At 41.1% G+C, this 26496-nt stretch overlaps 1 long non-coding RNA gene across 1 annotated transcript in view; it reads left to right on the forward strand.

Moving 5' to 3' along the window:
• The window catches only part of LOC311520211, a 211696-nt gene extending 187219 nt beyond the window's left edge, over window positions 1–24477 (forward strand). The window contains exon 3 of the long non-coding RNA XR_014711519.1: window positions 24295–24477. This is a non-coding gene — a long non-coding RNA (uncharacterized lncRNA). The remainder of the gene's footprint in view (window positions 1–24294) is intronic.
• Window positions 24478–26496: the final 2019 nt, after the last annotated feature.

The raw sequence follows: 26496 nt of genomic DNA on the forward strand, positions 1-26496 counted from the left end.
AAGCCAATCAGGGGCTGGCTGAAACAAGTTAAAAGCCTCCCACTTAGTCAGGTGGGGGGCATGTGTCAGGAGCTGTAGGAGGAAGCCATGCTGCTGGAGAAATGGAGCAGTACAAACCCTATCAGGCATGAGAAAGGAGGCCCTGAGGTAAGGGTGACGTAGATATTGATGAAGTGGGGGTTGCTGTGGGGAAGTGGCCCAGGGAATCATACTCATCCTGTTTCCATAATGCCAGCTACCAGGAGCTGCTATTACCAGGGTCCCTGGGCTAGAGCCCGGAGTAGAGGGCGGGCTTGTGCTCCCCCCCTCCCGTCCCTGACTAATCACTGAGACTGGGAGACAACAGAGACTGTGCAAGGGAGGATAGCTTCTCCAGGGAGGATAGCTTCTCCTCACCTCCCTCGCTGGCTTATGATGAAAATGGCTCAATAGGATGTGACCATTGCCTCTAGAGAGAGAAGTGCTACTTGGAGGCTCACAGTGAACCTGTGAGGCGAGCGTAATCCACAAGGAAGTGCAGGACCCACTGAGACAAGGTCAGAGCTTTGTCACACTATGCAAAAGAATAAACGGACATAAATCTGACAACAGGAATCATAACGTTCAAAAACCAATAGGAGAACACTTCAATTTCTCTGGTCACTCAATAACAAACCTAGAAGTGGCAATTCTTCAACAAAAAAACTTCAAAAACAAACTCCAACATGAAGCTGCAGAACTGGAATTAATTTGCCAACTGGATACCATCAGATTAGACTTGAATAGAGACTGAGAGTGGTTGCATCATTACAAAACCTAAACTTAATTTCCCCAATACTAATTTCTCCCTACTGTTACTCACACCTTCTTGTCAACTGTCTGTAATGGACCACTCTCTTACCACTTCAAAAGTTATTTTTCCTGAGTTGGTATCCTGCTGTTAATTGATTTATCTCATTAGACTGACCTTGTACGTGGTAAAGCAACCCACATCCTTTCATGTATTTATACCTGCTCCTGTATTTTCACTCCATGCATCTGATGAAGTGGGTTCTAACACATGAAAGCTTTTGCCCAAATTAATTTGTCAGTCTCTAAGGTGCCACAAGGACTCCTCGTTATTTTTACTTTTTCTAGGTTTACTCAGGCTCTCATGGTCACCATGACAGTCATGGGATTATCCTCCATGGGTTGACATTATCTATATGTAGATATGATCTTGACCTTGTCATTATTCTAAGCGTGGAATATGGAGTTGATGAGGATTACACCATTGTAATGATCAGATGAATAATGTCTCGGTTTGAAGTCTGGGCTCACTCTTTTCCCCTCAGGTAGAGGAACTCTGAGGGAAAAATCTGCATAACCAATGGATCACTGTATTCTTGGCTTTGTAGATCATTACAAAAAAATTCTTGTCTTTGGTCATTGGTACAGTGACTCCTAAATGTTCCTTTATTTGAAATATTCTCACAGGTCTGTTCAGATGGTTTGTGACAGATGAAGTATGAACAGTGGTGGCTAGAGTGCTGGTGCTGAAGTCAAGCTGGGGTCGAACATTTTCCTAGCCCATCAGCTGGACATGTCACCCCTCTACTGATTCCCCACTTTCCATCACATCAATAAGCTGCTTGTCTTTACTTTCAAGGCCCTTCACAGGCTATCCCTCACCCTGCCTTTCATTTCTCATTCACTATCAAATGTTACCTTCGGCCTTTATTGTCCATTTGTTAAGTTTTCAAACAAGCACCTTTGTGATTTCTCCCATGCTGCCCCTCATGCTTGGGAGGAACTCCGTGCAATCATCCACAAGCTTCCTCATTATTCTCCTTCAAATTCCTCCTGCGAACACTCCTTTGCTGTGATGACTACAAAAAAGTTGGCAACTATTAGTCTGCTGGTGTGTTGAGACCACTGCCTATCACACTGACCAATATTATCTTATTGTTTCCTTGTATACCTCATCTGTCTGAATCCATCTAAAGTCTCTTGCCTTAAATCATAAGCTATCTGGGGCAGGCAGTCTTTTTGTTCTGTGTTTGTACAGCGCCTAGAATAAGGGATCCTGGTCTATGACGAGGAACCTAGGCGCTACCGTTATAGAAATAATAAATAAATACTGAACTGATTATTTCTCAGTAGAGTTTTCCATGTACTTTGCAGATGAAACTGATTGGACATAGACTGGATTGGTTACATCTGTGGTTGCATGTCCATGTTTGACAGTGGAGCAGGACACATGACATCTTCTCTTACTGAATTTCAGTCACTTTGCTCACTTTAATTCTGGTGGCGTTTGGGAAACTTTGGGTTCAGTCTGTGAGCCTGAGCTAGTTGACCTTCAGGGTATGCAAAGCCTATCTATTTATGCCAGATCTATCTCTTTGTCTGAGGCGGAAAATCATGGGTTGTCTCGGTTTTTAGCAAGGAGGATGGGAGGGACAGTTAGCTGAGTATGCACACCTAGGGAGCATTAAAGGTGCCTTAGAAAACCACCTAAAAACAAACAAACAAAAAGGACATTAATAAATACATTAAATGAGGTATATGTTGTCCAGATGATCCCTACTACCAGTGAGTAATTAAAATGTAGCCCAAAGCTTGCAGAAGGTTGTGCATCCCAGTCCATGACCAAAAAAATCTGCAGGTACAAATCAGTAAAGTGATATCAAGCCCCTTCAATTAAAGAATATCATGTAACAAGGCATGAGTTTTTCCAAAGCAAATATATTTTAGTTAATTAATAGAAATAGATAAGTTGATGATCTAATGGAATTTTCAGGATATTGTGGACTTCAGAAATGCTCTAAACTGGACTGGGGACCTGATAGGGAGAGATGACAGTTACGGAAATGAGATAAGAGAGCTACAGAGTTTTTTTCCCTACAAAATAATTGTCCAGATCCTATTTAAATCTGTTTCTCACATTGCACCAGTCTTTTCAAAAGATAACAATTCTGCATTTGTCAGTGGAAGCCTCACAACAATTACTGGGGTCCTCATTATCTGAGAGTGTTAACAAAAGGTGGCAAATATTTTAATGACAACTATCCTATTCAGAAGCTTGCAAAAGTAAACTTCATTTTTAAAAAATGTGCCCTGAGTGCAAGGTGAATTTATTATAATGTGTTTAAAAAAATAACCTGGAGGTGCTGCAGACAATTGTGATTTCTCTGTGTTCTACCAGATATTCCTTCTGCTCCCCCAACCTCCTAAGGGGAAAAAAAAACAGGGTATTATAGCCATGGTTCCAGACATTCTCCATTAGATGCAGCATTTATGCTGGAGTGTTTTGGACCATTACTGAAAGTTACTGTGTATGTGTTAAATAAGGGTAAGCAATAAACACTAAGAACCTTTCTGTACATTGAACTTTGTCCCTAGTGGCCTGTAACCAAGGCCACCCACCACTAGGTGCCCCTTTGTGGCTAGGCATAGCATTGCAACTCCCTGGTGGGACTAGTGCCCCCTGCTGGTGGTCACTCCAGCACTGGTTTTGGAGTTTAGTCCACTCCTTCCAGGGTCACAGTTGTCCAACATAAAAATCCACAAAATGTGTTTAACACAAAACAAATACTTCTGCCCTCTCTGCGGTTCTTCCTCAGCCAGTCCTTAGTTTAGCCTGCTGCCCCTTGCTTTGGGGCCAGTAGGGGAACCGAGTGCTTCGCTTTACTCTAGGTTCTGGCTCAGGGCCCTGAACTGCACCGCTAGGTCAGCTCCTTTACCCATGTTGCAGTTTTCCCTGTGTCATTTCCTACCTCATCTCTTTATTTCCCCTCTGGGTATTCCAGTCTCTTTTGTGTCTTGATCAGGGTCTCTCCCTGGCTGCAGAGGTTTCCTCCATGCTCTGAGCTTCCTTTCTGCCTCTGACTCTTTCTGATTCAGGGCCCTGTGGGAGCCTTCTTGCTCCCTACAATCTCTTTCCTCCAGCCTGGTTCCTTTTATACAAGAATCACCTGATTTCTCACAGGTTGAGCACATCCAGAAGCGGCGGAAGTGCCCTAAAACTGGGGGGGGGGGCACAAGTGCCAGAACCCTGGGGTCCCCCACTGCACTGCCCCCCCGAGGTCACAGCCCCGCACTGCCCTTTTGCCTGGAGGCCCCATCCTCATGCTGACTTTTCTCCCTGAGGTCCCACCCTCACACCGCCCCTTCCTCTGAGCTCCCACTCTCACAGTGCCACTTCTCCCCCAAAACACCTCCCCCATGTTGCTTGTCCTTATGGCCAGTAAAAAGTGTGTATTGGGGGCAGGTGGGCATGGCCCCCTTTTCTGGCACCCTGAGCTCATCCTGTAATCTATCCCAAGGGCAATCCACCCTGTTACATGGACACTGGATATAACAGCAACAAGCTGAGAGCATGGGTTTGTCTCTTATAACAATTTCTCTTGATGTTCTTTTTACTTTATGAATTTATGTACAGAGATCAGAAATATTTATGGAGAAATTATGATAGAGGCTGTCAAGGTTCCTTCCCCACTCTGAACTCTAGGGTACAGATGTGGGGACCTGCATGAAAACCTCCTAAGCTTACTTTTACCAGCTTAGGTTAAAACTTCCCCAAGGTACAAACTATTTTACCCTTTGCCCCTGGACTTCCACTGCCACCACCAGACTTTATCTGGGTTCCTGAAAAAACGTAGTTTGGACACGTCACTCCGACCAAAATCCTCCCAACCTTTGCACCCCACTTCCTGGGGAAGGTTTGGTAAAAATCCTCACCAATTTGCATAGGTGACCACAGACCCAAACCCTTGGATCTTAGAACAATGAAAAAACATTCAGTTTCCTTACAAGAAGACTTTTAATAGAAGTAAAAAGGAATCACCTCTGTAAAATCAGGATGGTAGATACCTTACAGGGTAATTAGATTCAAAACATAGAGAATTCCTCTAGGCAAAACCTTAAGTTACAAAAAAGACACACAGACAGGAATATTCATTCTATTCAGCACAGGTATTTTCTCAGCCATTTAAAGAAATCATAATCTAACACATACCTAGCTAGATTACTTACTAAATTCTAACACTCCATTCCTGTGCTGTCCCCGGCAAACGCATCACACAGACAGACACAGACCCTTTGTTTTTCTCCCTCCTCCCAGCTTTTGAAAGTATCTTGTCTCCTCATTGGTCATTTTGGTCAAGTGCCAGCGAGGTTACCTTTAGCTTCTTAACCCTTTACAGGTGAGAGGATTTTTTCCTCTGGCCAGGAGGGATTTTAAAGGGGTTTACCCTTCCCTTTATATTTATGACAGAGGCAGATGCATTCAATTACCTAATAGTGAATTGTATATTTTCTGGTATCATGACACTTGCCTACTATTGGTTCAGTGGCCTATGAGCACAGAGCATATACTAACTGAGAGTACTCCTTAAAGTTATCTATTGTGATACACAGTACTATGATTGCACCTTTTAAAGTCTAATGCAGTGCTATCTTTGGGACATTAATTATGCTGAACTTATTGCTACATCTTGTATTTCTACATCTGCCATAGCCCCTTGATTTGTTCCTTTGATCTTATTTCAGGTTCAGCAATAAAAGTGGGTTCCGAGGTCCTGATCATCTGAGTGGATTTAGTGAACTACAAGATATACAATTGTTATAAGTAAAAATTTTCTCACATTTTTGCAGTGGTTGGGGTCAGGGAGAGTTCTTATATGAAATATTTAAGAAACTTCTGACTATAACCCAACCAGCATGTCGGAAAATTACATTATTTCTTAGACTACTTTAACATCAAAGGTAGCACTGAAGTGAAGGATAGTCATTAAAAGTCGAATTACTGAGAGTGACTGGGTAGGGCACTTAAACACATTTCAGTGGAGTGAAATAATTTAAAATCTGAAGTGTGATCCAGAATCACATATGTCAATTACTATGTTGTCTGTGGTATTAAAAATATATGCAGCTGGAGGCTTAATTATATGAGATTTCTCAGAGTTAGAAACACTTCTTTGTCTGCCCTCCCCCTTTTCTTAAGTGCAGTCTTTTTGGAAATTGAATACAAATAAGCCACAAAATGTAGACTTTTTTTTCATTTGCTGTTATTGAAATCCAGGATAACACTAGAGATTTGCAAAAATTAAATTAAAATATTGTTGTGCTGATGGACTATGATTACCTGATGATGATGGTGATTGACTCAGAAAAACTATTTCCAGTGGAACCAAGATTTTTTTTATTATGCAAAAATAGAAATAAAACAGGTCTCCTGTATTTTTAGATTTTCATATCTACAAGAAAAAGGTGTGGTTATGTTATATCTTGCATAGGAAGACACACAGGCTTTAGAATCATCCTTTTCCCTTAAAAGTAAGTCATTTGCCCCTTTCCCCCTAAATCTAAATTAAATAATACAGTTCTAACCTAATGCTACATTACTGTTAACCCAACTTGAGGTCCAGTCCAACTCCCATTTAAGTCAATGGCCAAACTCATCTTGACTTAAGTGGGAGTAAGGGCAGGCCCATAATTCCTACCACTAAGTGTCCATCTAAACTGCAGCTGGGAATGAGCCTCCCCACCAGGCTAGACATGTTCATGCTGGTGAAGCTTGAGCTAGCAAGCTAAAAGTAGCAGTGTGGAAGCTACAGCTTGTGCTGCGGCTTGGGTTGTCAAGCCTAGCAGGTCAGGTGGTCTGACAAGCCTGAGCTGCTTCTATAGCTGCAATGTCCACACTGCTATTTTTAGTGTGCTAGCTCAGGCCTCTCTAGCATGAGTTTATCTATCTGACCTGGGAGGCTCACTCCAAGTTGCAGTATAAACATACCCTAAGAGACTATCTCTTCTCTCATGTTACATTGCAACAATTGAGATCATCAGAGGCACACAAGCTAATAGCCTCTGATATTACAATGGAGGGGGCTGGTGTCAGGGTTGTTTTCAGTGTCTTTGATTCTGATATTCACTTCCAATTTTGGTGTGACAGAGTCTGAATTTGTTGAACTTCAGGGCATCCAATTTCCCAGGCTATCTGAAGTGAGTAGAATGAGAGGGTAGATGGAGAATTGTAGTTTAAGTGGATCATAAGGGTTTTAATATAGACATTAGTCCTATCTGATTTTTTTTCTGGTAAATTATTTATACAGTTACCCAGCATGTGGGAAAATTGCACGTTTTTGCTAGATATGTTTTTAGATATCATAGTATATTTATAAATACCAAATAGCTGAGGCTTTGCTGTTATGCACTGTGTTTTTCTGTTGCCCAGTTTTTATAGGCATCAACTGTTCATAGAGACCTGTAATTCTGGGTACTAGTCACTGTAACTACCTCTACCGTGGATGCTCAGCTTTGCAGGTCCCGTTTGTACCTTCTCATACAAGAAGGCCAAGCTTCAGCCCTGTGGTAAATATACCCTCAAATATCCAACAACTCTTGTATTGTGTGTCAGCTTTGTGGCCTGAAGCTCTGCTACTTGCTACTACCCTCTGTTGGTGAACAGGTGAAAGAGCAGAGAGCAGCTTCATAGGGGAAGACATTCTTTGCCACCATCTGTGGGTGAACAAGGGAAAGTATGACTACAGTTTATTTGCATAAGCTTTCTACTTAGAAATCCTCCAAGTGACACATTGGAAGACTCACCAGAAATGTACATGAGCTCAAAATTGATTGGGCAGTGTGACTTCCACACCACAAGGTGAGAAACTGAGACAAAGGACATTGCCCATTGCTTTTGAATGGTGGTTGCACTGTTTTCCAAAATTAATGTTGGGTCCCCTTCTGCCTTTTAATAAAAGTTTTATTGTGTTGTACACAGACTCAGTGCTTGTGAGAGGGGAACTATTGCCTGGTAGAGTCTCTCAGGTGTGGGTTTTCATTTTCCCAGATTGTAAGTAGGGGCTCAAGATGGTTCTATTTTGTGTTAAGACAAACCCCTCAACACTGAGCCCATCCCTCGTTGCTGCTGACTCCATTTGGCAGAAGGGTTACACTTACAAATAATACATACAGCCACTCACTGCCACCAATCACACAAAGTGGAGTCTTTCATTTCCATTTGTGCATCAAGTGACTGTGGCTTCCATGGTTTGCTCGGTTGCAGTTCAATGAGGTCCACATCTGTGTGGTAGGTCAAAACCCAGATGGTGACTTATTGGGTCAGTAATAATGTGCTAGTTTGGAATGGTAGATGAGGTCATTAGCCAAGGCTAATGTCCATACTACCGGGGCAGTTGATCTCCAACTTGTTCCTACTTACTTTTGAATAGTGTTGATGTGAATCTTTGTTTTAGAGACTACTTTCTTGAGGTGGTCATGAAAGGTCAGTTTGCTGTCATAAGTGACACCAAGATATGTGGACTTTGGGACATAACACATTGTTTCCTCACAAAACTCAACAGTTAGAGTATTCTACAAGATTATGTTGCCAAGGTGGAAAGTATAGACTGTCGATTTGCCCAGATCTGGTCTTAGCCACCATTTTTGAAAATACTCTTCCATGATCTTAAGGTCAGGTATAAGGGTCACTTCAAGTTCCTTAAAGTATGGGCCTGAGTTGTAAATGCCTATGCCACTATGTGGTGGATGATGATGGCCTTCACGCAGTCCACCCTGTTAAATAGGAAATCATAACTAACGTCATCAAATTGGTGACCGAATGTTGACCATCGACCTCCCAATCAACAAAAAAGCAAGAAATCATCCATAGACGGAAGTACATAAGCTTACCATTAGTATTCAGATAAAGCACTATATAAAATCCTAAGTATATGTTAGATAATACACTTGTTTGCATTTCAGTACTAAAATCAGGCAAGGATTGAAAAAAGTTTTCCACTGAGACAATATGGGTATGTCTACAGTACAGCTGGGAACAAGCCTCCCGGGCTGGGTAGACAGACTTGTACTAGATCAGTTTGAGCTAGTGTGCTAAAAATAGCAATTTGGAAGTTGCAGCTCAGGCAGCAGATTGGTCTTTCCAGCCCACAGAATCCCTAGGGTCTGCACTTGGGTGGCTAACCCGAGCCTCTGCCAGTGCTACAATGTCCACACACCTATTTTTAGTATGGTAGCTTAAGCCAAGATAGTGAGAGTCTGTCTACCTGTGCTGGGAGTCATGCTGCCAGCAGTCTAGACATGCCCATAAGGGCCCAGTCTTATGTAGGCAAACAGGTGTTTTGAAGTCAGTGGGAGTATTGCCCATTTCAGAATTGGGCTTTTAATTTCAGTCAAAGATAATAGCCACTCAATACATTTATTTAATTCTGCAGCCTGCTCAAATAAATTGTAGTTCTCTAAGGTATCACAAGTACCCCTGTCCTTTTTGCTGATACAGACTAAAACAGCTGCTACTCTGAAACCTGGATTTTTCTGGTATTTTGTTAGTCTAAATAATTTTTTTTAGAAAAAATTTCATGGTACCAAAAAAACTCTTTCAATTAATATCCTCCCCAGAAGATTAACTGAGATCAGTGTCTGCTTTCCAGCTGCTATGCTTAGTAAACACTCTTTGCTAAAGGATTTAATGGAATCTTTCTTCTTCTGGTCAAGAGCTCTGGAAGAATCTTTAACTTTGGGCCTTGGATTGGGTAAGCTTCCTGGACACACTCAGTGCTGAGCAGCAAGTTACCTTTAGAATTCTGAAGATTGTAGCACTGCACAAGACAGCTGAAATCCCTGAACTGGCTGGATGCTGAGACCTTGAAAGTTAGGTTGGACTGGAAATGAGAATATATCCAGGATAGATAATAGTCCCTTTGGCTTTCACAGGGAATTTGAAGTATTTATTTTTTATGAACTGCTTCTAATTGTGTAAAACTGTTACACTCAAGAGAATTTAAATAAGAATTTACAAATTTGGGTTAGTAATTCCCTATAGTCCCCATAACTTGTAGGAAGAGGTTCATCATTCAATGTGTGTTTTGAATATGAATTTTAAGAGTAAAGAGTAAAGAGTAAGAGTTACTTACATAACAATCAGAAGGAAAGAAAAGTTATCCCTGGAAAAAATATGATGTTAAAGTTTAACAATCAAACACTATGCTGGCTCATTTTTTGCCAGAGCTATATGGGAAGTCCAATAATATGGACTTAATTTCAATTATTAATATTAAAAATTACCCATGAGAGTATAACTGAGGACACATTGCATCCAAGGCCCATAAGTGCTGCTCTATCCTACAAAAAGATTCTTCCCCTGAAACCTATACTTCCTGGTCATCCATTTTATATGTCATTGTAGGTGTTAAGTCTGTGTGACACATCTGGAGAATATGTACACATTTCTAACAGTATTACCATCATACGATTTTATGTTTTGTGTCTTATAGAGGATAGCAGAAATATGATGTTGTTTTATTTAACATTTATACGGTGGTAGCACCAAGAGGCAAACTTTCATATTAGACAGCACGTGAGCACATACTAGATGACAATCCTGGCCCCAAAGAATCTGCCTGTGATTTGTGACCATTTAGGAAATTCTAAAGTGTCAAAGTAAAAGTCCAATTAATTATAACAATGTAACCCACACACCTAATAGGGAAATATCTCTTTAAGAGATCTAGAGGGGAGAAGTGGAGAGGAATGAGTTGTGTCTGGGTCATTGTTGCTAGGTAGATGCACAATTAGTATTCCATGTCCAGAAATTTCTGGAATTGGTTGTGGTAGCATGACGGGTTGGGTCACAGAGACCCACTTGGGAACTACCACCTGGTGTGCTGGGACTACCTCTGAGCCCATTTTCCCTGGCAGCTTGGGACATCAGTGCTCTGCCTGGTTGTGCCAGACATGTTAGCCTGCTACCAACACAGACCCAGGTCTGAACCACATCCTTCCCAAATCTGCAGGCTTAACTAAAAACAGCTTAAGAAGTGCTCCTGCCTCCAGCACCCAGACACCCAACTCCCAAATAAATCTGTTTTACTCTGTATAAAGCTTATACAGGTTAAACTTCTAAATGGTCTGCCCTCTATAACACTGATAGAGAGATATGCACAGCTGTTTGCTCCTCCACGTATTAATTCCTTACTCTGGGTCAATTAATAAGCAAAAATGATTTTATTAAGTATAAAAAGTCAGATTTCAGTGGTTTCAAGTAATAACAGACAGACCAAAGTAAGGTACCAAGCAAAATAAAACAAAACTCACAAGTCTAAGCCTAATACATTAAGAAACTGATTACAGATGAAATCTCACCCTCAGAGATGTTCCAATAAGCTTCTTTCACAGACTAGACTCCTTTCTAGTCTGGGCCCAATCCTTTCCCCTGGTACAGTCTTTGTTCCAGCTCAGGTGGTAGTTAGGGGATTTCTCATGACTGCCACCCCTTTGTTCTGTTCCACCCCCTTATATAGCTTTGGCACAAGGTGGGAATCTTTTGTCTCTCTGAGTCCCCACCCCTCCTTCTAAATGGAAAAGCATCAGGTTTAAGATGGATTTCATTACCAGGTGACATGGTGACATGTCCTGGGAGACCCCCAAGCCTTCATTCTTCCTGGCCTGACTCACAGGAGGCTTGCAAGTAAACAGAGCCATTTACAACCAATCGTCCTAGTTGATGGGAGCCATCAAGATTCTAAACCACCATAAATGGCCCACACTTTGCATAATTACAATAGAACCTCAGAGTTATATTTCATATTTCTAGTTTCAGACACAAGAATGATACATTTATACAAATTTGGATGACCACACTCAGTAAATTATAAGCTTTGTAATGATACCTTACAAGAGACCTTTTGCATGAAGCATATTCCAGTTACATTATATTCACACTCATTAGCATATTTTCATAAAATCATATGTAGTGCAACATCACAAGTAGCTTTGGGCATCTCAAAAGGTTCCCTGTAGCTGGACTCATAGATTCCCCTTAGGCCAAGTAGTCAGGTGGGCTGCTTTGCAAAAGAATGTTATTCTATTAGTTATAGAATGAGACAATTGAGAGGGAGAACTAACTTCTCTCATTTTAAGTTATACATTGAATGTTATTCCATTCTAGCCAAACTGTTTTAGTTAAATTGTCTTAACCAGTCAGGGTCACCAACTCTCTTCTTATTGAAATGTGACTGTGGGGAAAGAGACCTCTATGTTTGGCTAGTCTCAGTTTTGTATGTTCGTTATATAAACGAAAAGCCCTGTTACACTTAATATTGATTGGTTGGTTAATTATCTGACAAGAAAATTCCAGCAGAGGCGAAAGAGTCTGCATGGGTTCCAACTGGAGATTTCTGAAAGCAAGGGAAGGGAGATATTACTGAACTGTTTTTACCTCAGAAGACTGGAGAAAGATTGAAACTTGTGAACTCACCTTATGCTCTTGGAACTCTGAGTTACTTCTCACTGTGTTTCTGTGGGGACAGAACTGTTTAGATTTAATTTGTTTCTTTTGTTTATATTTATAAATAACTGAAGATAAAGTGGATTATGAAGTAGCCTTGTTATATGGCAGAAATTAAGCTATTGTTATTTGTTATTGTAATAACATTTTGTAAAGTTAGTACTTAAAATTAAGTTCCTTCCTTATTGTTCTCTTTGGATGTCATTATGAGGAGGATGACTATATGAATTCTGGGTCTCTATGTGCTTTTCTCTAAGAGTTGTGTTTAAGCACTCGAAGAGGGAAGTGAAGTAAACTCCAACCTAATCAAAGGTTACAGAAACACTTTTTTCCAAGACAATGCAAAAGAAATTCTACAAACGCTTATAACAACTTGACCATAAGTAGAGACTCTTGAGCCCCAGACTGTCAAAGGAGTCATTTCTACACAGGAACAGCCTCTGGCCACCTGATTTAATTGTCCACAGCACTTGGCAAAGTATTTTTGTGCTACCGATCCAAATCCATTTAGGGATACATGAGGACTCTGACATAATGCAGCTGAAGATAATTGCTGAATACACAGAAGGGTCTCTTAAACACATTCATCTCTGTCGTAGATCCTACATTTGCTGTTATGATGACAGGTGACCTAAGAAATTTGAGCTTCTGCCAACCCATTCTTGGGTCCAACTTATAATACCATATAGGTATTTTACACCTGATGTAGGATCTTTGGTATGACCTTCTCCGTAATTTGCTGACTTTATTGTAAACGGTACTTTCTAGGACTGGCAATACCTTCATACATTTTAATGAACTGCCCTGAAAGTAATGGACTTTTGTCACTTGGTTCAAAAAAATCCCAGTTCTGAAAGTAATATGTCACATAAGCAGCAATCTGGATTCGCATTTCTACCCTCTCCCCCTCTTTCATCTTGTAGGTGTAATACAGCTGTAGAATAAATATGAAGTTGGTTAAGGAAATATATGTGTTGTAAAGGAAGGCGATCAAAGTAATGAATTATAAGGCCAGAAGGAATGAAGTAGGGAGGATGTCTGGTTCAAAGAATAACTAATGAAATAAGGGGAAGTTTCTAAAAAGAAGGCCTCTGATCCATAGAGGTGACTGCAGATGGTTTTAAATAAAACAAAGACTATCTGTTTTTAAAAGAGACAACTTGAAACTTCCCACCCCACATACCAGTGTTATTTTAAAAATTAGGGCTGGTGTGAACTAAGGAGCAAAGTAAAAACTGTTGATCAGCAAGGAGAAAGAGGCAGGAAAGGCCTTGGGAGAAAGAAGGTTCTACATCTTACCTGGATAAACACTAGAAATAGTTGAAACATTTCAAACTGTTTTTTTGCAGAAGTCAGTACTGGCAATGACATCATTTGTTTTGTTAAAGGGTATAAAGAGTAAACTCTTAAAGGGTTCATTGCTAATACCTGCCTTACCAATGTGGGTCTAAGCACCACCGAGCTTAGCCCGTTTGTAAGTTTCTTAATCTAATTTTATGCGTTCTGTACAGTTTTGGATGTAGTAAATTGCTTATTATTTTGGCTTTTTAGGCATGTGTAGAGCAATTATATAAAACTATTTAGCCTTTGGATGTAATAAAGTTATTTATGCTTAAATTAGTGTGGTGGTAATAATAATAATAATAAATGCATAAATAATAATTATTCCAGCAACAGTCCATTCTCAGTGGTAAGGTTCATTGTTTCATGATTGGCCTGCTTATTCTTTTACATATTGATTTACATCTTTCTTGTCTTATTTCTATTATACTACAAAAATAGTCTAGAGTAATATGCTTCTGCATATGGCTGTTTTCCAAGAAAGCTTGTTGAGGTAATGTAGCCATATGACTTCAGTTAGTCTGAAGTGCTGGCACTTACTTTACAGTTTGTATCCAGATGTCAGTTGATTATTTCAAGGGATACAGGCTTTGTTTAAAAAAAAATTAGCCCCAGCAGGTATTCATGTCTGATGTCAACTCTGTCAAAATTTGTGTATACAAAAATGAGACATCTGGTCCTCTAAAACACAGCTCAGGACTGTAATCACAATGCCTTAGATTGATTGTGCCACTCTTGCTTCCAGAAAGTTCTGGTACAACATGGTTACATAATACATATGTTATGGTAGCAATGTCTATTTGGAATTTTATATATTAAAAACAGAAACAATGTATGTGATAGTTTTGCTTTTCATACACTACCTCCATCCAGTTGGCTGGTACTGGCACATTCATCTTGTTAGTGTATATGCAAGGTTCCTCCGGTGGCACATGACCAGGAGTCATCGCAAAATTTGGTAGGCTGGTTAGGTCATGAGCTTCCCTGGTTCGGGCCGGGTAGTAATGGAGAGCGCATCATGAACGCCAGTCCATGCCTCCCACTATCACAGTGTATATTGCCATCAGATTGATCTCAAAGGAGTGATTTATCCCAATTTCCTTTTTAAAAAGAAAGGAAAATAAAAAGGAGCAACAACCCAAAGAGGTAAGCAAGGACTAGAGTTAATATAACCCTCTATTACTCCCACTTCAAATAAACTAGTTTCACTATATATTTTTAATGTTTCAGTAGAACTATACATTACATTGGACTATATTAAGATAGCTCATTTGGAAAAATCTTATTCAACTTAATAGGAACATAGGCCCCAATTCAGCAAGTTTCTTATGCGCTTATAGTTAGCCATGTGCTTAAGTAGTTCCATTGACTTTAAACTGAACTACTCTGGTGCTTGAAGTTAGGCCTCGCTGAACTAAGGCATAAATTAGTAGGGTTGCATTGAAACATCTCTAAAAACCTCTTGAATTTGATAGAGAATGAGTGTGATGTTGCACCCCATAATGCTTTATAGAAATATGCTTATGAGTGTAAATATGACATACCTGGAATATGTGTTATGCTAGATATGGTATGTAACATATCTTTGCAAAGGTTATGTTCTACTGAATGTATTCATCTTATTTGTATGCATGTATCATTTTTATATCTGAAGTTATGAGTGTTGGCTCTATGCTTGTATTTAAAGTGTTTGCTGGACCCAGACTAGGAGGAAGTCCAGTCTGTAATAGAAGCTTATTGGAACATCTCTGAGGGTGAGATTTACCTACATTTAGTTTCTTACTCTATTAGGCTTAGACTTGCATGTTTTATTTTATTTTGCTTGGTAATTCACTTTGTTCTGTCTGTTATTATTTGGAACCACTTAAATCCTACTTTTTATATTTAATAAAATCACGTTTTACTTATTAATTAACCCAGAACAAGTATTAATTCCTGGGGGAACAAACAGCTGTGCATATCTCTCTTTCAGTGTTATAGAGGGTGAGCAATTTATGAGTTTACCCTTATATAAGCTTTATACAGAGTAAAATGGATTTATTTGGGGTTTGGATCCCACTGGAAACTGGGTAGCTGGGTGTTGGAGACAGGAGCACTTCTTAAGCTGTTTTCAGTTAAGCCTGCAGCCTTGGGGGGACATGGTTCAGACATGGTTCTGTGTTTGTAGCAGGCTAGCATGTCTGGCACAACCAGGCAGGGCACTGAAGTCCCAAGCTGCCAGGGCAAATGGGCTCAGAGGTAGTCCCAGCACATCAGGTGGCAGTTCCCAGGGGGGGTTCTGCGACCCAGCCCATCACAATGAAATCCTGTTAAGAGATGCCTTGAACCGTTCTTTAGAAGTGTAACAGGAATGTTTTCTTTTAAATTCTCCTTGACTTTTCCATAAATGAAAAGTCAAGCTCATATAATCTCCTCTGAGGAAAATAACCCCATAAAGAAGCAGATTTTCAGATGGTGTAAATTGTCATAGCTACATTGAAATCAATGACCGTTTGGCAGTTTGCACCTGCTGAGAATTCTGCTCCTTTATGTCCACTCTACTCCATTTCAACCGTGAAGGCATTATGTCAGTTGTTTGTTCCATTTATGGAAAAGTTTGAGAGAATTTAAATCAATGAAGCTATGACAGTTTACACTAGCTGAGAATTTGTCCCAGAATTTGTAAAACAAGATACAAAACACACTGTTTCTGTATTACTTTGAGAAATGTAAACTGTAACAGAAAATGAGCAAATCATATACAGTAATGCAGCACCACTATTAAACAAAGAAAGGCAAATATGTTGGTATCTTGCTGTTTGTGTTTAGCTACTGTTTTCTTTCCTTATGATTTTTAATGGTTTTATTAAGTGTCATAGACATTGATACAAATTTTAAGTCCTTATCTCACCCTTACACATTGACTTCATTAACATTTAAGGCATATTTTGAGATTTTCTGAGGTAGGACTTAGGAAAAACTGAAGAAAACATATCAGAGTTTGGCACATAATAATGTTACTTGCCTCAGTTTCCTTATACTAGCATATAATCATTTGAAATGCATGTACTTCTCTTAATGTATTTCTCTATATGGATCCCACTTTTGGGGTTCACCTATGTGATGTCCCAACCACTTTTCATCACCCAAAGGACAGGGTACTCTGAGTGTACCACAGGTATTCTGTGATGATTGTGTCTATTTCAATGGTGGACCTTGCCATTGGTGATGGCGATTATTTATTCCGCTACTTGGACTCAAACGTCTTAAGAGTCACTACTGTAATATTTGGTCTTTAGGGAGAATGGTTTAACCACAAATGCACCCATGTTTTATACTGACTTTGACGAGATGCAATATGTTGGATTTACCCTAGGTAATGGATATATTAACCCTTTGGTCCTTGCTGCAGTGTCTGCTGTTATACTAAAGAAACAAATGAGATCCTTCTTAGGCTTAGATGATTGCTAGTGATGATTTCTGAGTTTTGCTTTGTTTTTTGAATCATGACTGCTCTTGTGATGGACCTCATGAAAAGAAAAGTCCCCAGAAAGCATATAGGCAGCAGTATGTGCAGATGCCTTTGTGGAAAACCAAATGGATTCAATGCAGTAAACCTATACTTGTACAGTCCTGGCTTCTCCAAAGAATTTATTCTGCAAATGGACATGTCTGAGGTAGGCCTTGAGGCAGCCTTAATGGAGGGTGGGGCTTGGGGCAACCTATGTTGAGAACACCAGGCTGTATCTGATTAGGAGAAAACCTTTCTTCAATAGAAAAATTATTTCATGATAGAAAATAAGTGCCTAGCCATAACATTGCCAATAGGTTCCTTGCAATATTACTTCCTTTTATCCTGATCACTGCCTCTATTACATGGGTTCCAGTCATGAAAGATACTACCTAAGGGTCCAGAAGCTGGCTTTGAAGCCCTATTCCTCCAGAGTGTGCTGTAAATCTGGGGCAGCACACTTGATGGAGTCCCCCCACCCCCCTGGCATTGGAGAGAGGATCATGGCTCCTTCTGTGTGTGCTGGATGCCATGGTTTTTGGGCTCGGGGAAGAAAGCATAAAAGCACAGCATTTGGACCCATCAGATTTCTTTTCCTCTTCTCTGAGCATCTGTGCAAAGAAAAGAGCTATAAATGGCTGCTGGAGTGCAAACAGGAGAATAGCTGGATAAAAGTATGGCTCCCTACCTAGGCTCTGAACTTTGGATTTATTCCCAGGCTAGAGAAGATTGTACCCCTTTTTGCTCATGGTACCTTGTTCCATTTGTGTTTACGAAGATTTTCTCCTGCTGAGCAGACCTTTCTGCTTTCTGTTACTGAGTTTTGATCCTGCTCAATCATCCCACTTGTTTATGTTCATATTGCACAGAGAGATAAAAAGAGGTTCAGTGCACAATTTGAAAGATGTTCTTCAGGGAATACTGCATCTTCATTACAAAGAGGTAGACAAATATCAAGATAGAGATTGTCACACTGGTTATCTCACTTCCTCTTTCAATAAATTCACCAGTCATGAAAGACATCCTAATGAAATCCATATTTTGTTATGTATGAATGATATTACAATGAGTTGCATACTGTTGAAGCAAATAGTTTTTAGCCATGTTATTGTACTTTAGCTGTGGTAGTTGAAGTTACTGCTGTTTTTAATTTTGTGGCACCATGGTAGTTGGGATGGTCTTCTGAAAAACAAAAACAAAGTGGCATATAAAAACACATTTTCCTCCTTCTACTACTAGCTAATACAAACCCTTCACAGAGTTCTGCATACAAGCAAAATGAACTGAATAGAAGAGAACTGGGAATCACTTCATCTAATTACTAAGGAGATAAAGTCAGATCCCTCAGCTGGTGTAAATCAATGTAGTTCCACTGAAGTCAGTCAAGCTGTTCCAATTTATACCTGCTGAGAATCTGGGCTTAAATCATTACTAATTTCCATTTTCCCTTACGTATGACAACAATTGATAATATTGAAACAAGATGTCTTTGTACTGATATAGGCTACAGTCCTGTATTCCTTACTTTCATGAGTAATCCCACTGACATTAGTGGGCCAAATTTTGCTCACAGTCGCACTAGTGGAAATCTGGAGTAACTTTCAATCTATCCTGGTGTACAGATTGTGGTACTGATATCAGCCAGTACAATTAACCAATGAGAATTATTTGATTCCATAGAACTACTCATGTGAATAAGGGTGGCAAGATAGGGTCCTTGGATTGTGGTAGTTACTGCTGTTCAGCAAAGAAAAATATATAAAAAAAAGCCAGAAACTGTCAATTATTTTAAGGTAAGTTCTATTACATTTATAGAAGTTAACATGCTGTATCAATACAACTTGTTTGATTTACAGAGCATGTCAGTAGTTTATATTTGTTATTTTTAGACACTACTACAAGAAATCTTGGTTATCTACAGGTTTCAGAGTAACAGCCGTGTTAGTCTGTATTCGCAATAAGAAAAGGAGTACTTGTGGCACCTTAGAGACTAACCAATTTATTTGAGCATGAGCTTTCGTGAGCTACAGCTCACTTCATCGGATGCATACCGTGGAAACTGCAGAAGACATTATATACACACAGAGACCATGAAACAATACCTCCTCCCTCCCCACTGTCCTGCTGGTAATAGATTATCTAAAGTGATCATCAAGTTGGGCCATTTCCAGCACAAATCCAGGTTTTCTCACCCTCTGCCCCCCCCCACAAACTCACTCTCCTGCTGGTAATAGCCCATCCAAAGTGACCACTCTCTTCACAATGTGTATGATAATCAAGGTGGGCCTTGAGACAGTGGTCACTTTGGATAAGCTATTACCAGCAGGAGAGTGAGTTTGTGTGTGTGGTTTTTGGAGGGGGGTGAGGGAGTGAGAGAACCTGGATTTGTGCAGGAAATGGCGACCTTGATTATCATAGCATGAAGCATGAACAGCAGAGCGCAAGAGGGGAGGACTCCTGCCTCATACTGAGAAAGCAGGACAATCAGCGAGATATTTTAAGTGCCTATACACAAATGCGAGAAGCCTGGGAAATAGGGAGAACTGGAAGTCCTGGCTCAGTCACGGAATATGATGTGACTGGAATAACAGAGACTTGGCGGGGTAACTCACATGACTGGAGCCCTGTCATGGATGGATATAAACTGTTCAGGAAGGACAGGCAGGGCAGAAAAGGTGCTGGGGTTGCACTGTATGTAAGAGAGCAGTATGACTGCTCAGAGCTCCAGTAGGAAACTGCAGAAAAACCTGAGAGTCTCTGGAATAAGTTTAGAAGTGTGAGCAACAAGGGTGATGTCGTGGTGGGAGTCTGCTGTAGACCACCAGACCAGGGGGATGAGGTGGACGAGGCTTTCTTCCGGCAACTCACGGAAGTTACTAGATCGCAGGCCCTGGTTCTCATGGGAGACTTCAGTCACCCTGATATCTGCTGGGAGAGCAATACAGCAGTGCACAGGCAATCCAGGAAGTTTTTGGAAAATGTAGGGGACAATTTCCTGGTGCAAGTGCTGGAGGAACCAACTAGGGGCAGAGCTCTTCTTGACCTGCTGCTCACAAACCGGGAAGAACTAATAGGGGAAGCAAAAGTGGATGGGAACCTGGGAGGCAGTGACCATGAAATGGTCGAGTTCAGGATCCTAACACAAGGAAAAAAGGAGAGCAGCAGAAAACAGCCCCTGGACTTCAGCACAACAGACTTTGACTCCCTCAGGGAACTGATGGGCAAGATCCCCTGGGAGAATAACATGAGGGGGAAAGGAGTCCAGGAGAGCTGGCTGTATTTTAAAGAATCCTTATTGAGGTTACAGGGACAAACCATCCCGATGTGTAGAAAGAATAGTAAATATGGCAGGCGACCAGCTTGGCTTAACAGTGAAATCCTTGCTGCTCTTAAATACAAAAAAAGAAGCTTACAAGAAGTGGAAGATTGGACAAAGGACCAGGGATGAGTATAAAAATATTGCTCGGGCTTGCAGGAGTGAAATCAGGAAGGCCAGATCACACCTGGAGTTGCAGCTAGCAAGAGATGTTAAGAGTAAGAAGAAGGGTTTCTTCAGGTACATTAGCAACAAGAAGAAAGTCAAGGAAAGTGTGGGCCCCTTACTGAATGAGGGAGGCAACCTAGTGACAGAGGATTTGGAAAAAGCTAATGTACTCAATGCTTTTTTTTTGCCTCTGTCTTCACGAACAAGGTCAGCTCCCAGACTACTGCACTGGGCAGCACAGCCTGGGGAGAAGATGACCAGCCCTCTGTGGAGAAAGAAGTGGTTCGGGACTATTTAGAAAAGCTGGACGAGCACAAGTCCATGGGGCCGGATGCGTTGCACCCAAGAGTGCTAAAGGAGTTGGCGGATGTGATTGCAGAGCCATTGGCCATTATCTTTGAAAACTCATGGCGATTGGGGGAGATCCCAGATGACTGGAAAAAGGCTAATGTAGTGCCCATCTTTAGAAAAGGGAAGAAGGAGGATCCTGGGAACTACAGGCCAGTCAGCCTCACCTCAGTCCCTGGAAAAATCATGGAGCAGGTCCCCAAGGAATCAATTCTGAAGCACTTAGAGGAGAGCAAAGTGATCAGGAACAGGCAGCCTGGATTCACCAAGGGCAAGTCATGCCTGACTAATCTAATTGCCTTCTATGATGAGATAATTGGCTCTGTGGATGAAAGGAAAGCAGTGGACGTGTTGTTCCTTGACTTTAGCAAAGCTTTTGACACGGTCTCCCACAGTATTCTTGCCAGCAAGTTAAAGAAGTATGGGCTGGATGAATGGACTGTAAGGGAGATAGAAAGCTGGCTAGATTGTCGGGCTCAACGGGTAGTGATCAATGGCTCCATGGCTAGTTGGCAGCCGGTATCAAGTGGAGTGCCCCAGGGGTCAGTCCTGGGGCAGGTTTTGTTCAACGCCTTTATCAGTGATCTGGATGATGGGATTGATTGCATCATCAGCAAGTTTGCAGATGACACTACGCTGGGGATAGAGGTAGATACGCTGGAGGGTAGGGATAGGATACAGAGGGACCTAGACGAATTGGAGGATTGGGCCAAAAGAAATCTGATGAGGTACAACAAGGACAAGTGCAGAGTCCTGCACTTAGGATGGAAGAATCCCATGCACCGCTACAGACTAGGGACCGAATGGCTAGGCAGCAGTTCTGCAGAAAAGGACCTCGGGGTGACAATGGACAAGAAGTTGGATATGAGTCAACAATGTGCCCTTGTTGCCAAGAAGGCCAATGGCATTTTGAGATGTATAAGTAGGGGCATTGCCAGCAGATCGAGGGACGTGATCATTCCCCTCTATTCGACATTGGTGAGGACTCATCTGGAGTACTGTGTCCAGTTTTGGGCCCCACACTACAAGAAGGATGTGAACAAATTGGAAAGAGTCCAGCGGAGGGCAACAAAAATGATTAGGGGACTGGAACACATGACTTATGAGGAGAGGCTGAGGGAACTGGGGATGTTTATTCTTCAGAAGAGAAGAGTGAGGGGGGATTTGATAGCTGCTTTCAACTACCTGAAAGGGTTTCCAAAGAGGATGGTTCTAGACTGTTCTCAGTGGTAGCAGATGACAGAACAAGGAGTAATGGTCTCAAGTTGCAGTGGGGGAGATTTAGGTTGGATATTAGGAAAAACTTTTTCACTATGAGGGTGGTGAAACACTGGAATGCATTACCTAGGCAGGTGGTGGAATCTCCTTCCCTAGAAGTTTTTAAGGTCAGGCTTGACAAAGCCCTGTCTGGGATGATTTAGTCGGGGATCGGTCCTGCTTTGAGCAGGGGGTTGGACTAGATAACCTACCAGGGTCCCTTCCAGCCCTGATATTCTATGATATTCTATGACCTATTATCATCCATAAAAAGGAGTATTTCTGGAACAAATTCACCTTAGTCTAATCAAAGGTTTTTTGGGTTTTTTTTTGGGGGGGGGAAATAAAATTATTGATGGACAAATTGGTTTGACTAAAATAAACTCAAACCTTTATTTGCAACATGAACTGAGTCAGTTTAGGTTTGAAAATAATCACATATTTTTCACATTCTTTTCCATCTCTGCATATCCCTTGAGATCAGATGTGGGTGGAATCTGAAGCAGAGAGGCTAAACCATGGATAGTGAAGAACAGATTCCCAGAGAAATATCACACCTGTACAAACAGTGACTTCAGTATTTCACAGCTCTAATGGAAAGCAGCTGATACTTCTGCTGTTTTTATTGCCACATTATTAAGGAATAGAGTTGTCTGTACAAAATTCAAGCTCTGTGGATCCAATAAAATCCATGATCGATGTTGCAGCCTTGTAGTAAATGTGCTTTCACAGTGAACTGGCACAAATGTTTAGTTCAAGATTCCAGTCCAAAATCTGGTTTAAATGACTGCAGCACCAAAATCAATAGAAGTAGGCCTACTTATGCCATCAAAGAATTTGGTTCCCTCTCTGTAGTTCAACTATCATGGAGACTAATGTCATGTATTCTATCACAGTGAATCAGTCAAGAGTGTCTTTCTCGTCAGTATGCTGCAGCCTTTGTACTTTAGGAACCCAGGGTGAGACCAGGGACATAAAGTTTAAACCAGAACTCTCTGTAGACTCTGAGCATGCAGACCCTCAGAGTTCTGGCATCATTTGAGAAACTTCTCACAATGGGGGAAGGCCCTTTAGTTATTACACTTCTCTAATTTTAGAGATATATTATTACAGGATAATACATATAGTTTCCCCTTGGTAACAAATATCCTCTGTATCCTTGTGATACAGCATGGCCAGAGGGCAGCAGGAGAGTGTTAGAAGGGAGCCTTATTCCCTGCAGAGGGAAGAAAGTTTGCTATAGATTAATTAGAGCACCTGAAGCCAGTCTCCTTATAACCCCCCCCCCCCCGCTTCAATCAGACAAGGGAAGGAGTTGAAGCAGAGTGGCTTGGTGTTGGAGTAGAGTGGCTTGGTGTTGGAGCAGAGAACAGTTTGGAGGGAAGCAGAGGAGAGTTTGGAGAAGTGCTGCAGTGGGCTAAGAAGACCAAGACCCTAGGTAAAGGGACACCTGGTTTGTGCAGAGGGAGGGCAGAAAGCCCCAAAAGCTGAAGGGCAGGAGAGGGAAGTAGTCCAGGGGAAGGAACCGCTAGTTCAAGCGGTTTACTGCTATCCCTCGGGCCCCTGAGCTGGGACCCAGAGTAGAGGGCGGGCCCGGCTCTCTCCCTTTCCACTCCCCTCCTCTAGTAGTGGGGGCAGTTAATAGTCCAGTTCAGGCGTGAGAAACGGTACCCTGAACCCTCCCCAAGTAGAGAAAGAGCGAGACCCATCAAATTAGTACTGGCAATTTGCCACACGTACACAAGTCTTCAGTTTACCCCTTCTGGACATTTTTAAGAGCTGCATGTCTCAAGACAGAAGCAGGTTTTTGTGCTTTGTTTTGAAGGGTTAGGATTATTGAGAAAAGATACTCCCTGAGCAGTCGAGGGAAAAGGCTATTAGAACAATAGGCTGGTTCAGCCCATCAGCCTATCTTGCTTAAGAAAAGAAAATTATTTCTTTTTAGCTTGTCTTTCTTTTTTACATCCATTTGTTCAAAGGCATCTGAAAGTCCCTGAGCACTGACCTGAATAAAATGAAAAAGGAGGCTAATAGAGTGTTCACCTGCAGCATTGTTTCCTCTCTTGTTATTAGATGGATATGACCCTGTCTTTGATCTTCTTGCAGATGGTACAGCCAGGGGTGGCTGAGATAAAGAGACCCACACTCCTCCTGTGAGGAGGAAAGAAAGGAAGACAGGAATAAGCAGAAGCAAGAAATGTCCATTGTGGTAATTACAAGAGACAAAGATAAATGAGTAAAAATATGTGAACATATTCCTCAGTGGATCCTTAAATAGGTAGACAATGTCGCCTTTATTGTGGCATAGTAGTCAATGACAGCAAGGTGAAAGAAATGATGAACTTCACTTTGATCCAATAACATTGTAAACAGAATAAAAAAATCTTTGTGTTTATTTAATCAATCTGTGATGATTCTTTACATGCCAACACGCTGCTTGTGTTTCAAGGGTATATTTCTCTTCCTCAGTGGCTGCCGAATAGAGTCCATGTCTATTGCCAACTAACAATGAAACATTTACTGACAAGAGACTTAGGAAATAAAACTGTTTTATTATGTAAGGGAGGACTTCACTAAGGATAAAACATTACTACTTTTTTTTGACTGAATAGACCAAGGAGGTGACATTCTTTATGGTGATGTGTTAATCCTTACCTTTTGTTTAGTTTAATTCATGTTGGTAACTTTTGTTCTGCATAGCTGGGAACCAGAATGAAGAAGAGGGGTATGATTCGATCTTTGACTCCAAGAGAAGAAACTGCCAACAAGCAGCATATGTCAGTTATTTTTTGGATTATTTTGAAATATCTTATTGGCCAACCTCTGCTCTGCGGTGCACACACAAGGCTTTAGAATGAGGTACATGTATTGCCAGAATTGGACCATATATGTGTACTTAGAGAGTGGTTTTAGTCAGGAAAGTGACTGTATGTAAGACCTAGTAGAGTTCATAGATAGGTAGAGTGTAGATAAACTGGTAAGGGCCTTCAAAGTGAAAACAAGCATCTTACGTTTGATGCAATAGTGAAGAGGGAAAGTGGAAAGATGCAAAGATAGGGCAACATGGTCAAAGTGATGGGCTAGGAGAATGATCTTTGCAGAAGAATTCTGACGGGATACAAGTGAGGCAAGACACTTTTGTCAAGGCCAGAGAGAAATATATTGCAGTAATCAAGATGTGATATTTAGCTGTGTGGATAGCTAGGAAAGCTATCTTACATACGTTATTGTAGAAAGAATGTGCAACATTTAGCCCTAGCTTGAATATGAGGTCTTAGAGAGAGGTACGGGTCGAAGATGATGCCCAGCTTATGGGTCTCAGTGACAGGCAGGATGGTGGTGTTGAGAAAAGAAGTAGCAGAGAGTTTTTTGGGGAGCAAGATTAAGAGCTTTGTTTTAGCCATGTTTATCCTGAGCTGATGGCTAGACATCCATAAGGAGATGTCAAAGGGACAGGCTGAGATTTTAATTTGGACAGAAGGAGACAGGTCTTGGACAGAATAGAGACATAAATCTGTGAGTCATCAGCATAGAGATGGTAGTATAACAGTGACTTGCATGTTGAATAGGCTCAGTTTACAATTGAAAAGGTGATTTTTCTAAGTGCCAGAATTGCAAACAGGACAATGTCTGGTAATCTAGCTGTGCTCTTCCTGCTTCTTATATCAGCAGCAGTAAATAAAGGTTTGCAGTGAGAATCCTGATCTTGAAAACAATGCATGTTTAGCTTTATATACAGCTATTGTCCTTTTGAAATCAATGGGACTCCTTGCATACATGAAGTAAAGCAGTATGTTTGGTTAGGGAAAGAGGAGATTTAGGGGGAACATGACAGCAGTCTTCAAATACTTTAAAGTCTTCCATAAAAAAGATGGAAAAATTGTTCTCTTTTGCCACTGATGGCAGGATAAGAGGCAATAGGTTCAAACTACGGCATAGCAGATTTAGATTAAATCTCAGGAAAAATTTCCTAACTGTAAGAACAGTAGGACAATGGAAAGGACTGCCTCGGGAGGTTGTGGAAACTTCTTCACTGGACGTTTTCAAAAGGAGGCTGGATAACCATCTGTTTCGGATGGTTTAGACATTACAAATCCTTCCTTTTGGTAGGGGGTTAGATGAGATCACCCTTGTGGTCCCTTCTAATCCTGTGGATATCTGATTCAATGTGTATAAATGTTTGCAGGATTAAGATTGTAGCTGCATTGGTACTAAACAAGACATAACTCAATCTACGTCTCTCTTGCATAGCTGTGTTAGTTCTGTACTATTAACAGTAGTAAAACTCTTGCTTTGCCAGTAAATTGT

The sequence above is a fragment of the Lepidochelys olivacea genome (assembly GCF_965140295.1).
Source record: "Lepidochelys olivacea isolate rLepOli2 genome assembly, chromosome: 4".
NCBI classification, from domain to species: Eukaryota; Metazoa; Chordata; order Testudines; family Cheloniidae; genus Lepidochelys; species Lepidochelys olivacea.